This window comes from Kryptolebias marmoratus, linkage group LG11, assembly GCF_001649575.2.
Source record: "Kryptolebias marmoratus isolate JLee-2015 linkage group LG11, ASM164957v2, whole genome shotgun sequence".
NCBI lineage: Eukaryota > Metazoa > Chordata > Actinopteri > Cyprinodontiformes > Rivulidae > Kryptolebias > Kryptolebias marmoratus.
The window spans coordinates 22686890-22700205 of record NC_051440.1 but is presented as its reverse complement, the minus strand read 5'-3'; the positions used below and the strand labels follow the sequence as shown (position 1 = coordinate 22700205).

At 38.1% G+C, this 13316-nt stretch overlaps 1 protein-coding gene across 1 annotated transcript in view; it reads left to right on the top strand.

Moving 5' to 3' along the window:
• LOC108237539 (neural-cadherin) overlaps positions 1-13316 on the top strand; it is a 112193-nt gene that overhangs the window by 1992 nt on the left and 96885 nt on the right. The gene's annotated exons all lie outside the window — the stretch shown is intronic.

Here is a 13316-nt window from a genome sequence, read left to right as displayed (position 1 = left end):
AAAAGCATAAAGGAGAAAACAGGTAGTCAAAAATGATTTGCTTTGTAATTGAGCCTCACGGTGTGCAGGAAGCAGCGTGCACTGTTTTCATTCAGATTGCCTGCTGCTGCTACGTTTCACAGCATGTTCAGGATTGTAATTGCATGCCTGATTGGGTTGCATTCTTGCAAAAAGGGGGGATATGTGGAGGATTTGGGGAAAGAGTGAAAATAGTCAAAAATTTGAAGGTTTTATTTTCCCCCTCCATTCCTAGATGAATAACAGAATTCATCCGCTCTTCTCTGACAGATATTCAGATACCTTTCTCCATTTCTCCTCTCTCACCTGCAAAATTTTCCTCCTGTGATCAAAGGCATGGCATGTCCTTTATCCTGCGACTATAGCTTTTCAAACAGAATCCTGACAGCAGTCTGGAAGGACAGGCCTATCTTCAGCTTGTCTCATTTCCAATCTGTACATACATTTCTCTCTGATAGAATAAGCCCATTTTAGCCTCTTTTGATGATCATTTAAAGAGGTTGAACCAAATCTCCCATGTGACTTTGCATGCAGGTTTGCTTCAGTATGTATTAAATCTTAAATCTCATGAGGGTGTTTTGCACATGTGTCATTGTAGAGGCTTGTTTTGTATGCGCATGTGCCTATATGGTCACATAAAAATTGACCCCAGGAGCAGTAATGGCAGTTTTAATGAGGCCCCATGTGTTACATCATCTTCACTTATTTTACCACAGTGAGCTCTCTGTGGCACAGAGCTGTCTGTAGTGCTGTCAATCACTTGCTGAATGTTAAAAACACGTGTGCTATTAGCATTACAGCTAACATTAAAAATGCTGAATCAATTACAGCCCTAGTATTCCTCAAAGGAATGCATATTACCTGCCACCTTTTATTCAGGAGTTTTAGATTATCTTATGATGGAAACAAGTGATATTGTAGTCGTTTTGGTGACATTCATAATCTCGTGGAATATTGTAAGAGCTGTTAGTGCTCAAAGAAAATAGTAGTGAGTGAGTGATAGTAGTCTTGAGTTGGATTGACTCTGAAGTTTAATCAGTTGTAGATGTACACCCAATGATTAAATTTCATTCAGATCTGGGCAGTGTTTTATAGATATTTTGCTAATTTCAATAATATTGGAAAGTTCCAATATCCCACCCAATCTGTTGGCCCTTAGATTACGTGTTGATAAGTCTCAGCTACTAGCATCAAATTTCAGGTAATTATCTGTAAAATTGTCTGACTTATAGCTATTTTTGTATTTGCTAAGGTTACCTAGCTGTGTCGGCCATCTTAAATGTGATAAACTCCAAAAGGTAATGAGTTTTAGATCCAGTATCCAGTGAATACTTTTTGAGAATTTCATTCAAATCCATCCACTAGTTCATGAGACATTCTTCTAAAAATACAAATACACACATAGACCCAAGCAATAACGCTATTACCTGTTTGTCATCAGCAGTGGGTGATAACTATTCACTAGAGCAAGGTGGACAAAATCTTTCCTCCACTACAGCAGTGTGAAATACGTGGTCTGAGAAATCAATACTTAAGCTAAATGTGCTCCTCAGAGATAAAAAGGCCACATTTGCTGAAATAGTATAGACATTTAGTTTTAAAGTATCACTTAGTAATTTATTTTTAATTTAATCCCTAATTCGGCCACACCATTTCTTTTATTTATGCACCATTTCTGATCCTTTTTTAACATTTTTTTTTCTACAGCTCCAACACTCCTGCTGCCCATTACAACTATCATTATTACCAGCATAAATAATGTTTTGTAGAGTGAAATAGTGCTTAAACCTTGTCAGCCATCTGGAACTGTTGAATTCCATATAAATAACATCATCTGGTTTAAAGAAAAGTCCTAAAAAATAAGCAAACTAGGCATATGCACTGGAGAAAGGATGTGATGTGAACAGTTAGGGTGTGCATGGCAGAGCTGCAAGGAAAAAGAAAAACCCTCTCTGCTGGCTTAGGCTTGATCCCTTCTGATGATATTGTGGTCTGGCCCTGTTTTGCTGCATCTAGCAATCACTGAGCAGTGAACTCTGAATTTTACCAGCAATTTCTGAATGAAACTTGTTATCCATTAGAAATGTTGCAGAAGGACCTGCAGCTCATGTGGAAAAAAAAACAAAACAAAACAACATCTCAGAGTTGAAACTGTGATGTACAGAAGAATCAGCTGCAATGTGCCTGACTGACTGTGTTTGAAAACCAAAAGCAGCATTTATGGAAGCACCAGATACCGAAGGCAAAGGTCCACCGATTTTCAGATGCACTGTGTCTAAATTTGCACACTTGTGATTAATTTTCTGTTTTCAAGTGTTGTAGCTTAGTATTTACTTAAGCAGATAATTCCAAAATTGCACAGGTTACATTTTGTGTGTGAGGAAAGAGTGCACACTATTATTAACTGGTGAATGCACATTTACTTAATGTATATAACGAAAGCTTTTATTAAGCAGTTAACATGGGCATGAAAAGCTAATCACAGTGGAGCAAAGCTTTCTCCTGTTAATAAGTTTACTGTGGTTACAGCATTATGATTAGAGCCATCAGAAGAGCTGTTATTAGTGTTGTTCAAATAGAGATTAAAAAAGCCAAGTCTGACAGTTAGATATACTGCCACTCTGCAAATACACAGAGAACCAGAGCAGCAGCTCTGAATTACTGAGTTTATCCCCACCGACTTACCTGGCAAAGAACGTGCTTAGCCAACTCCCAACTCGCTGATTCCAACTATAGGTCTGAGATTTGAGCATTGAACCACCATCAGAGTCTGTTGCATTTCTCAAAAACAACTTTAACCACTTTTTAAATTGTATGAATTCTGATCCAGCATTCACACTATTGTTTTTTTTTTGTTTTTATTTTTTTGTACTTTTTTTCGCAGTCAAACTTCTGTGTACTTTGTGCTATTTTAGCCATTTGTAAATCAAGAAAGAATGCTCATTTAGGAGATGGGTGCTATGGCTTTTGGTTTTTGTAACTCTTATACTTTTTAAAATAATTACCTTTATTGACAAATAGTTTCCCCATAGAAACACATTGATATATCTTAACGTCCTTCAAAAACATTGTTCTCTTTGAAGTTTGTTTCAGCATACTGGCTCTATTTTTGTGTCCTTAGCTAGCCTTTTTGCTACTTTTAGCTTTCAGTCATCATTCTACTATGTTTAGCTTCTAGCTAGTGGTTAGCTTATTTTAATATTTAGCTAGCCTCTACTTTTAGCTTCTAAGTAGCATTTTGTTATTTTTAGTTTTTAGCTAACCTTTTGTTACTTCACTTTTAGTTAGCCTTTTGCTACTTTTACCTAGTGTTTTGCTGTTTTGATCCTTTTAGCTTCTTCAGCAAATTTAAGTCATTTAGCACTCAGCATCACATTGTATTTTTGCAAAAAAAAAATTCAATTTCTGTAGTTTATTTATTTTTGAAAAAAAAGTGAGGATACTGTGATAATCAGCGAAGCACGTTTCACTTCCAGAACAGAAGATTTTGCCTGCCAGGAAGGCAAACAAATCAGCTGGTACCAATATTGTTGATTCTCATTGTCATGGATTTGATTGAAATAATTTGCCATAACTCTGATGTCTGCTCTTGTAGATCTCATACAGTTACACCTCATTTTGCTTGTTATTTTCTCCAGTAATTGATTGGTTAATGTAACAATGAAACTTCTTGTCACATTTGACTGCTTTCCTCTGACCGGTTGGTGCTGGTTAATTATTCTTGCTCATCTCTGAAGTCATATCCATATGCTACACATTACCTTCCTAGCACTGTGATTCATTACACCACTTACTTTTTAATGACACTCTAAAAGTTAGGAATTAACTTTCCCTTTTGTGAAACAAAACAAACATTTTCAGTAAATTTCTTTAAAAAATTGGTGGCATAGAGCATGTGTGGAGCCTAGTTTATATCTATTTGTATAAGACTTTTTAGACATAAAGGGATGGAATGCATTTTTGGGTCCACTGACAAGTTCTGTTCTGTTCTTCTTTCTGTGATGCATCCAATTCTGCACAACATGATATCACTTCGTTTGTTTAAAGAGTTGATTCTTTTTCAAGGCCAATTAGAAGCTTCATTCTCAATGAAATCCCTTGCTGAAACTGGAGTGATACTTAACTTCTAAACTATATTCAGTGCACCAACAATTCCCTGAGAGAACAGTGCTGTTTTCTTTTACATGGCCTCTGTGTATCAAACCATCTGTATAAGAAATAAAGGAAAAAGGTAAAAGCGATAGAAGTAGGCCATGACTCATGGCTCCCAGAAACTGGGTATGTGGTGTTGTTTTGTGGAGAGGGAGCGAGGGACCTCTCCAGCTCTTCCTGTAAAGGATTTTCACCAGCCCACAGAGGACGTCAGCTTAGATTTGTGGTGGGGATTTTTTCTCTTTTGGTTGTCCCACCCGAAGAATCGCTTTCTTTGCACCTGACTGGGAATCTGTTAATGGTATTTGACAGGTTAGGAGGAGTATTGAGCAAGTGGTGGTGCCCTAAATGGGTTGGAGTGGCTTCTTCCTTTCCTCTTATTTATCTGTGGGAAGGCTGGTTTTCAGTGTGTGGTAATCACCTCTTCGCAGGATGTTTTGTCTGGGAGCCCTTTCGCTTCTTTTCCTCCGCCCTCGTTTCTCCTCCTGTCTTCGTCTCACAGTGAGCATCATGTCTCTTGCTGCCTTTAATCCAATTTCTCTTTTCCCACTTGCCCTACCTCACCCCCAATGAAATTTGCATATTCCCCTTGTGATGTGAAATGAATTGAGAAGAGACTCAATCTTATGTTTTTGTTTGTAATTTGTGACTGAGGGGCTGTTTGTTTAAGTTGAAAACAATTTCACGAAAAGCTGTCTACATTTATTAAATTTAGGTTTTTTAAAAATGCTTGGGGTGATTCTGTTTTAGTTTTATTGTGATTGCGAATGTGTGTGGGCCTGTGTGCGCACGAGTATTGGATTTTCATCTACATATCTAATTATTCAAATGTTTGTGTATAAAGTTTGGTAAATGTTAAATGCTTCAATTGGCCTTTCAGTATCCAGAATTTTAGACTGCTTACCTTTGAAGAGACTGCTTTGGTGCTGTAAGCACAAGATTTCCACTTTGTGGTTTTTCATAAATCAATTCTGGGTATCTAACATCCCTACAGTTCTCTCTTCTCTACAGTTTTTGCATGTATTTGAAGAAAGGGTGTATGTTGGCCACGGATTAAAAAAAAATGTGATTAAGAACAAGAGCAGAGTGAGGAAGGAAAGGATCTCTCCTACATGTAGAGGAGATATTTAAAGTGGATACAAGAGAGTCGTAAAGGTCAGAACAAACGCTAATGCTTGGGGCAAGAGCGTGGCTAAAAGATCTGGGAAGTTAGGAGCGGCAAAGGTGAAAAGATACAGAAGAATGAAGGCAGAGGAAGATAGGAGTGTGTTAATACATGCCAATGAGTGAGACTGTTTTCTTTTTTTCCCTCCTCCTCTGCAAGCTTCACTGAAAATAAGTAAAGGGCAGCCAGATGAGTGACAGAAAGTATCCGACTGCTGATGAGAGGTCAGCTTGGTGAAAAGTAATTGTCAGATGGTTAGAGGGCAGAATAGAGACACTGTTGGGGGCAGGAGGGGAATGAGGTGTGCATGTATTGCAGCCTGTAGTGCAGAGTGGATGGTTACAAGTCACAGAGGGGTTGAGGGAAAAAAAAATGCTACTACTGTACAGCTGCGGAAAGGGCAATGTGTGCAAGTATTTGAAGACTGTTGCAGGGCAAATGGAAGGAAGATTAGAAGAGACGTATCATCTGCCCTTAGGAAGAGAGCTAAAGAGATAGAATGACGAAAAAAATGTATTCTGGCTTGCAGAGGTGTTCAGTTTGACTTCTCTGCACCCAGAGTAGAAGGAACGTATCGTTTGCCTGTCATCTCCTTAACGCAGAATTAAAATAAGGATTACGTTGGATTATTTTTATGTAAGATAGCCGGAGGCCATAGAATTTTCCAACAAGTCAAATAAGTTTAAGAAAAACGATCTGGATTCTAAAGAGGATAACGTCTGCATTTGGACAGGACTGAAACTTGTTCCTGACATCCAGGTAACTGGAGTTTATCTTTTGTCTGCATCACTACAGCTCAATTTTTATTTCATTTAGGATTTCACTCAATGGGTTTCTGTAACTCTTCTGATTTGTTGGATTTAAGCACTTTAAAAATCCATCTGGAGTTAAATGAATGAAGGCAGTTTAAGCCATGTGAAGAAGTGGAAATGAACATAAAAAGGTGAGAGATTTAAAACTACTCTTTGAAAACTATAAAATCAAACAGAAAAAAGGTTATTCTGAACTTTTTAGTTTACTCCTGTAGTTTTCCAGATGTACTGATGTGCAATTCTAAAAGGGGGTACGCACTCAATGTAAACAAAACACTTCTCTGAATCCACCGAAAACTATGTGGAAGCTTGAGGAAAATATGATTATATGATGGCTGTTGTCTTTGTAGATAAAAAAAAAGCATGGTGGAGTTGGACAAGTGTAGACTCTCGGAGAAGACATTTAGGTGAAATTATAAAAATGTATCTGCTGCTAAACGTGAAAGACAAAAGAAAGAAAAAGTAAGACAACTGTCAGTATTAAATATCAGGACTCAAGCAGGGTGGTGGAGGGACATAAAGACAGAGCCCAGCAATCAAGCATGTAGCTTTTGTTTAATGTTTCAACCTAACCTATTATTTATATCTGCATACTTTACTCGACAAATCTGAGCAGAAATACTCACCAATATATCAAAGCTGTCAGACTTCTTGTTTCCAAATGGCTCTAGCATGAACGTCACCATTACTGACCTATTTTCAGTCACTTCAGCTGTTTCCAGTTGTGGTAGTTGGCCACTGTTCACAAATTTTGCTAACAAATTTTGAATTTAAGAACACATTAACCAACAATAGGGGGGAAAAAAAACTGTGCAGATTTTTTTTTTTACTGATAATATTTATTTTATGCAATTTTTAGGGTTTGATTTTTTTAAATATACTGTTGCAGTGACTCAAATTTAGTTTTTGAATCCCTGCAGCAACATAAAGATTTTGTGAAAAGCTCAGGCATTGCTGGGAGACCTTGTTATTACAGATTAAAGAAGAAAACGAGACAGAGATAGTTTTTGTTTTCTGCCTGAAGATCATTGTGACTCATGCGCTGCTTTAGGTTTCATAGAGCCGTTCTTTTTGAGTTGTGAGGAACTTGGTCTGCCATAGTTCAGATGGCACTTCTTGAGTCTCATTTGTAATCAGATCATTCCTTTTTTTCTGTAATTTTGAACTTCATTTCTGTTTGTTGTGGAGGGATTATGATCACAGAAGCAAGATGAACAAAGTAAAGTAGATTTTTTTTCTTTGTCCTTCAGTTATAAGTGACTGTGTTTTATGTTTGATAAAAATGTGTTTTTTTCAGTGGCAGTTGCTTTATAATTAAATGCAAAGGTTTGATTAAAAGACTGTGCACACCTATTAACTGTTAAAGATAGGAACTGAAATCACGTCAAGTCAAGTCAAATTTATTTATATAGGACTTTTCAGCAACAAGGCGATACAAAGGGCTTTACAGCATTTTACACAAAAAGTACAGAGTCAAAACACACACAACAATATCTAAAATATGAGCTGGGATAATCTAAATTAAATCATGAAACTAAACAAATCTAAAACATAAGAAACTAAACATATCTGACATGAAAGCCCACACAACAATATAAAGTTCAAACTTAACATATCTAAAACATGAATCTAAATGAAATCTAATATAATCAAAATGAAAAACACACACACAAGATAAACTGAAGATAAACTGAGAAAAACCTAAAGAAAGGCATTAAAAATAGTTTTTAAAAACATACTACATGCATGTCTATTGACGCTTTAGAGTGACAACTCTTATTTATCACAATTTTTGTCTGCACAAAATCAAAAATATAAGGCAAAAGTAATTAAAACTGGCAGATACTGTAAACTAAGTGAAGGAAAAAAAAAAGAAGTTTAAAGTTGTAATCTGCCTCAGTATTCACTGTTTATTTAGCTGTGTGTTTTCCAGCTTTAGGCATGCGTTTCTTGGCAGTCAAACAGTTTTCAGCACAATATGTAGTTGATAATTAGCTGGAGCAGACTGCGAGCAAAACAAGCACATCCACAAGAAGGTGTTGACGATTTTTCAGTATCCACAGTCACATACTGTCTGTTGACTGGGAATTTGGACAGGATTCTTCTGCAACAATCCAAGTGCAAGCAGAAAACTTTAGAGAACATGTGCTTTACTAGCACTCAGAGGATATTTGGGAGCAATGAGAACAATTCAAACAAAAGCACAGGGCATATGAACGAGCAGTGAATGTGAGAGTAGAGACAGAAAACTTAGGGAAAGCAGAGTGATTCTGCATGGAAACAGGATTTTTTAGTAGATTTTTGAAGGAGAGTAGTACAAAATCTTTGAGTGAAAATAAGAAATCTCACTTGTAAATTTTAAATGTACACTTCTGATTATTGACTTATAAATATCAACCAATATAGATCATTCTCATAGTCAGTACCAGCAAAATCAATTAGTTACTTTTTTAATTCAAGGGCTCCCTATTTGGTTACACTCCTAGTTTTTAACAGCAGGTTCACAATTTTTTTAGCTTTTGACCCACAAAACAAACAGTTGCAGACTCAACTAATGCTGGTTGAAGTATACTAACTTTGTTAAAAAGCCATTTAACAAAGATCCTGTGCAACACTTTTTTTATTTTGTATAAATTTGTAACTATTGTTTTAATCTCTTTACAACAGTAATGGCAAAATGAGCTATTGGTAATTAACTTTGATGTTTATTTGATCTTCTCAAGACTCCCCCACTTGGTGTTTCATGACCCACAGCTGGGGTCCTGACCCCAACTTTGGGAACTACTGGTCTATAACTCTGACTTTTGGTGTATTGGAACAGAAATTGAACAACATTGTGGCTTTGTATCACACTGGGGCTCTACTGATGATTGCCATGTGGTTTGTTCCTTAACCACACATCTGTGAGGTCACCGAAGCTGTGTGTTTTGATTGAGCTCGCATCCTTTGCAGCATTTGTGGCTTTATAAAAATGTCATTATAAAAATGTCATCCAACTTCTAACTGACAGAAGTCAAAGTTCATATAGTCTTCTCTTTTTTCATTTAAGCTGGGCATTACTGAAATGCTGCTGCTTTTCATGGTGAGAGACTCTCCAGGGATCTGGTGACCTTTCATGACTTAATGAATAAAAGTGATGGCAGAAACACCACATTCTGTCATAATGTTAGGATGACAATGACAGCAACTGCATTTAATGTGAATCAGCCAGGTTAGAATTAAACCCAGATGTGAGTTCAGACTTGTGAAGAAGAGCTAGAAGAGGGGAGGAAGTCGCTGAAAACACAATTAAAGCCAAGACGTTGAATGAGTGAGTGTGTTCTGTATCTGTCTCACAGATGAAGAAACCTCATCCTTCATCTCACATGTATTAGTTTGTTGTGTGTGGTGTTGCGGGAGATGTGAGGGCTTCATTTGGCGCAGTGCTTTGGGGACAGTCATGGTGACAGGGAGTTTTTATTGGGCCGAGCGTCTGCATTATTGATGCCTATTACCACAGACATGGTCAACTCCAGACATTGCGCTGAGGCAGGCGCTGTCAGGTAAATGTCTTGCTGACCTCCAATCGCACAGATTCCCTGAATGCCTCTGTGCAACCTAATGTCTACCTTTGTGATAAATGAGCATGGCTCACACATTGTACAAGAAGCTTATCACCAGCAGGGAAGGTTTGTTTTATTAAATCTAATCCATGATGCACCAGCACAGCCTTACTGGGAGACAAATGTTTGAGTTTAAGAGTTTTGTTGACATAATTTAATCATCCAGTATTGTGCTCACCGTGATTGCCCAAATGTGGAAAGATTTCTGATGAACATAGTAATATTTGAGTTTGCTGGCTGACTGCTGTGTCGCCTGCCATTTCCTGCCATCCGTTTGAAACTTTTGCTCTGGCTCCATTTTGGCATGCTGGGTCATCTCTCAGTGGCATTTCCCCAGAGAGCTGAATTGATTTTGTGGTATTGATTAACCAGGAGCAGTTTTGCTCCCAGTCACAAAACATCACTTTAAACAACAATTTATTTGTCGCAGAATAGGCTGTGACAGAAGCTTGCTGATAGTTTACCAACTTGCAGAGAGGTAGGTGTGTGATTGAGTTGATAGAACTCTCCTGAAGCAGTCTAATGAATCAGCCTTTCTTATTCTACCCTATAGGCGGGCCTGTCTGAAAGGGGAAAATTTGAGCCAGCGCTGGGATATGTCAAGGGAATTCAATGTTTCTGCTTATTTATCTATTTGGTCTTGAATTTCTCAACCTTTTGTACCCAAAGGTCCAATTAACTGAGCATAACAATGGTTGCAGCCCTGTTCTCGATGGCCCAAGGAGGCACTGATAAGCACACGGGACGCAGACAACTTTGAAAGCTTTGCTGGGTGAACTGTGAACAAGGAGATTTTTAATGCAGTGGAAAAGATCACATGGCTGGCCAAGTTGCCTAGTGAGATGTTTTGACATGCCACAAACTTTGCTTTGGAGTAAAGCGCACAAATTGCAGAAATTGTAGTAATTGCGGGAGCACCAATTTGCACAGTGAAAGCTTTGGTTTTGTTGAAAAGATGAAAATGACTGCCAGAAAGAAAGATACAAGAATCAAGAAAAAGATTGTAGCTAAATTTTGGACGGAGTGGTAATGAAAAAGACTATATACTACCAAATTCAGAAGGAACTGAAGCTCAGACAGTAAAATATGTTTGAAGATGATGTCCATCTGATGGTTCATGGTTCAATCAGTCTCAGGAGGACAAGGCAGCCACCAGAGTTTGGCTGATTACAAAAGCAGGTCTCTTTGATGCATAGAAAATGTAGTGCCTCTCAGGGCTGATGAGGATCTAAGGAAAAGAACATGGGCTGTTGTATGGTACTTTTAAGATGAGAGGGTGTCTGTGTTTGAGACAGCTGCAGTGATATAGACAGATAGTCAAACAAAAGATCTTAAGATGACGTATTTCTTCCTCATTGTTTTGTGATCTTTCTGTTTTGCTGTCTACTGTATCTTTTTGTTATATTCTCCTCTTCTCCTTTTGGACATTTCTGTTTCGTTACCCAGCTTATAAGCAAGGTCCACAGAAGCAGATGTTTTTTTCTGCTTTCCAGCCACCAATTTGTGTCTTTTTCACTGCAGAACTAGTGAACATGCAGGGTCTTTCTTTCTATTTTTTTTTATTCTGAGCAGAGCTTAATTCTGTGGACTAAGCAGACCATATGGTCTTTTAAGTCTTATAATGTGATGAGAAGGATGTGATGGGAATGTTGGGTGTTCTTAGTACTGCCATCCTCGCCACCAAATAAGAGACACACACGACACTGTCTGCCATGCAGTAAGTTTGCAGCAGTCTTTGCAGAGCCAATTATTCAAATTTAACCATAGGGAAAAAATAAAAAGATAAAAACAACAAAAAACAAAAGGATGAAAAGCAATAACTTCATTTTTCTGCATGTGTGTTGTTTAGACCTTTTCCATGGTTTTGCGTGTCATTTTTCACAACTTATCAACTTATAATTGCTTCTGGCCTTTCTGCCCCAACACTGTAGCTGCTATTTGTGTAATTTTAATAAATAATTGTGCCACTGTGCGGTAACTTGGTTTTGATGAATATCACAAAATTCGAAATAGCTGCGTCTGTCAAGCGCTAAGTTGAGAATCTGTTTCTAAATGTTTGGTTTGCTTAATAAATAATAGTGAGGTCAAAGTTAAAAATGAGTCACTCAGCTTGTCTCAATATTTGGATGATATGTACATTTAATCCTAATGATGGAGCATTGGTTTTTAATAATCATATTTATAATGATAATTTGAGATCATGCTCCCCCAGTATGAACATTATCACAGATTTGGGGCATTGGGATTGATTAATTTTGCTCAGCACTAAATATGTATAATCGTAGATTTCCGTTGATAACATATCTGTGAAAGCAGATTTTGTTAAAAACTGAGGGGGGTTAGGTTAGTTTAACTCTTAGGGTTTTTTCTCACACACAGTGGGTGATAAACACTGAGCTTGTTTAATCTTGCTGGCCTGCTGATAATGATGATGGTCCTCAAAGAACAGACTGGACAGACTCACTGGACTAGATATCTAAATGAGGACTTTATCCTCATCCTCTCTTCTTTTCCTTCCATACCAATAAGCCAAAATGTGATCACATGCCGATTTAGGGTTTAATGCATGCGGCTTGAAGTGTGTAGCATATTTTTGTGTGTGGACAAAACATGTCCAAGTGTGCATTCAACACTGTCAGAGCTGAGACTCAACTTCACACTGCTGCTCCATACTAATGTGCTGCACTTCTATAGAAATACATTTGCAATGTTCAAGGCATTATTCTATCTTTGCACAATAACAGATAGTGATAGGAGGTTCCCAGAATGCCTCCCTCTCTGGTGTGCTAAACAATCACAGACCCAGGCCTGGTTTCAGTGATAGATTAACGCTGTCTAACCCATACACTGTGGCTTGTTTTCCCATTAAACCTGTGCAGCAGCCTCTGTTGCTTCTGCCTGGCACCGGTCTTGCGTTTGTGCTTGTGTGTGTTGGCATCTCGGTCCGTTCGCAGACTCTGTGTGATTGTTTGCCTAGAGATGTGTTTCTATGGAAAAGATATCGAAAGCACTCTGTAGACCACCTCCATCAATCACCAACTCAGAGGGAAATGGAGAAAGGGATGGACGATGGGAAGAGAGATGGAGGTCACCACAGGAAGCAGCATTTGGAGAAAAGCAGTGGAGACAGAAGAAAAGTGGATGAATGGATGGAGGAGGCAGTTCCCAGCTTTGATTGAGCTGGGTACTGTAGTTTATATCCCATAGAGATAAGACCTGGAAGCTCTGCTCAGCAGCTTCCTTCCCTGTAGCTTGAACCGAGTGTGATAATAAGAAACCGTGAATGGGGCAAATTGAATTAATGCTGCGGTACACCATAAAAGCCCTAACTATAATGCATTTTAAAATCCTATAATGAGGAGAGAGTTAAAATAATTTCACACCCCAGTGAAGAAGATGGCCGGTAACAGATTTTGGGCCTGGCTGACAGTGGCAGCGCTTTTGTCATTTAATGTGACTCTAGGTGCAATGTCGTAATGATACTTACTTCTATTTCCTAGGGTGCAACAGCATGAGGCAAACTTGGAGGGAAAAAAAACTATTGAAATTTGTGCAACACATACAGAG